The 2,500-nt window shown below is 36.3% G+C and overlaps 1 protein-coding gene across 1 annotated transcript in view; it reads right to left on the bottom strand.

Annotated features, from left to right (window-relative positions):
• The window catches only part of GPR65 (G protein-coupled receptor 65), a 10,936-nt gene that overhangs the window by 1,037 nt on the left and 7,399 nt on the right, over positions 1-2,500 (bottom strand). The window lies entirely within an intron of this gene.

Consider the following 2,500-nt stretch of genomic DNA (forward strand, 5'->3'; position numbering starts at 1 on the left):
ATGGGGAGGTTTAGTCAGAAAAGAACAGGGGCCCCAGGCATGGCTGACAGAGTGATGACAGTGAGGATTGGACAAAAAGAAGCACAGGACCAGGTGAAAGTGCTGTTGAAGACTGCCTGTATGCTCTGTATCACAGATTCTATTTTAAAATAGGTGTTGTCTAATTCAAAATAAATCAAGTTAATAAAATCAGCAGAGGCGATCAGTAAATAATTGTTTACTTGATCATCACATTAAAGAGTAGAAATCTGATGTCTTGGGGAGACTTGTTAGCTTGGCTTGAAAAGAGAAAAAGGAATAAATCAGGTTGGGTAAAACGTACTTTCTCAGAATGCTCCAGGGGAGATATTATATAATTTGGACCAAATGAAGAGGTTATTTTTGGTATTTTTAAAGTTGTCCTTCATCCATGAAGCCTCCCCAGACTGGGTAAGGAAAACGGAGGTTTTAAAGACCTGTACTTGGTCCCTTCTCTGGCGTATCCAATATGTCTATTTTGAGTTAGTTAAATTCAAAAATAACATTCTGAATAAGATAATAAAAAGTCAAAAGTTTAAACAAATTAAAAATGGATGTCTACCTGTATGTTGATGTCTACAGTGTGTGTCTCCTCAAAATCATGAACTCCTAGAAGTAGACACTACTGAGAGCATTCCACAGAACTGTAAACAATGATGGTCCTTAAATTACCTTAATGGATGTATTTAACCATTTGGAGGAATCAACTGTAGCAGCAGTGTAAGCACCTACCAGCTTACATTGCTACATTCCTATGTCCACCATCCCTTCAGGGACTTTTCTATGTCTTGGGTAAGTTTTCCAATAATCCTGATAAAGATGAGAATAACTAATAATAAAGAACATTTAGACAGCTCACCACAGTTTACAAAGTGTTTTCACATCTACTTGTTAAAAGCGAGTATGATTATTGTCCCTGCACTTTATAGAAATTGAGAGTTGGGGAAATCACAAAAATTTTTGGAGGTCAAACAGCTAGTAAGTGGACGATCTGGTCTGCAAAGCTAGGTCTTTGGACAATAAAGTCCCAGGTAATAACAGCTAGAAGGTCTTATCTCTTCCAGAAGTACTTTTGGTTTACTGGGGAATTTTAGTAAGAAAATGTAAAAGGCCTTTAAAAATCAAAAGATTAACTTTCCAATGTTGAGATGTTGAATAATTTTTAGATCATGTCTAGAGTTTTTGTCTTCAATCATACGAGCATCCTCCCGGCATGGCGTCTCCATGATTGGTCCTGCTCTGGTAGGAAACAGGCAGCTAGGAGGTTTGGGTGGCCTGGTTCACTTGGGAACTTATCTTACAACATCCAAATCAACATTTTGCTGTTAATCATTAAGTGGAACATTCTTATTAAGGGTGCCACAAATTTGGATGTGCCATGTCTCTTTGTATAAATAACCAACTGAGGAAAAGTGCTAATCAGTTCTGTATATACCAGTTTAATTACTTTCTATATGATTTATAGAGGTATATGTCCAGAGGTGTTAATTAATGAAATAACTCTCCTTTTTTCCTTTATCCTGAAAATCCTGACCTGACTACACTGAACAGCTCTTCATGCAGATGTCTTTATCAGAAGACATCTAAAGAAAGAAATGGTAGAAGTTAAAAAAAATCATAAACGGGCAAAAAACCACTCTGGAGGGAAGTCAGGATTCTTGGGTTGAAGGCCTGGCTCTGCTTTCCATCCACTGTGTGACCTTGGACAAGACACTTCATCTGCATCTGAGTTTCCAGATGTGGGAAAAATTGTTCTTGAATCTTTTACTTTTACAAATATTGAACTCCCAGCTGCCAATAATGTATTAGCAATTAATCAAACAGCTCAATTTTTAATTACTCTAAGTTTTAATGTATCTGTAGTCTTTAAGCATATGTGCGTATCAGAGTGCCCAGACAGAACTCTGTTAATTCTCCAAAAATGTCATGACCAGAAAACTGCTAAGAACAGAGAATGCACGTGACCTCAAAGCAAGATGGTTTTCTATGGCATACACACACCATCATGGAAGACCTTAATGGAAAATGTAGTCAGTTTGTGCATTGACTGATTTTTCAGTGTGTGTCTAGAAATTCATTATTGAAAGGATATTGGTCTTTCTTATCAGGATTTTGTTTTATAGTGTGAGGGCACCAAATGTTATCAAGTCATTTGCTATATGATCATTTTGGCGGGAGAAGAAAGAACAGACAGAACAGACAGGTAAGAGAAAAAAGGGAAGGAGAAGAATAGGGAAAGAAAAATTCTTAAAAATACTTTGGTTAAGAAAAATCTTTACCTAGTGATTACCTAAAACTAGGAAGAGTAATTTCCACAATGAGGATTCAAAAGAATATAGAGAGATATCTAGTCCTGATATACAAGACTCTCTTAAGTATTCTAAGTCCAAAAAGAAGCCTCCGAATGTAAGATTTAATGGAAGTATCTATTGTCTAGACATTAAACTTATGATAATTTCAACTGTGTTGTACTCAGCTATTT

This window comes from Propithecus coquereli, unplaced genomic scaffold (genome assembly GCF_000956105.1).
Source record: "Propithecus coquereli isolate 6110/MARCELLA unplaced genomic scaffold, Pcoq_1.0 Scaffold152, whole genome shotgun sequence".
Lineage (NCBI taxonomy): Eukaryota > Metazoa > Chordata > Mammalia > Primates > Indriidae > Propithecus > Propithecus coquereli.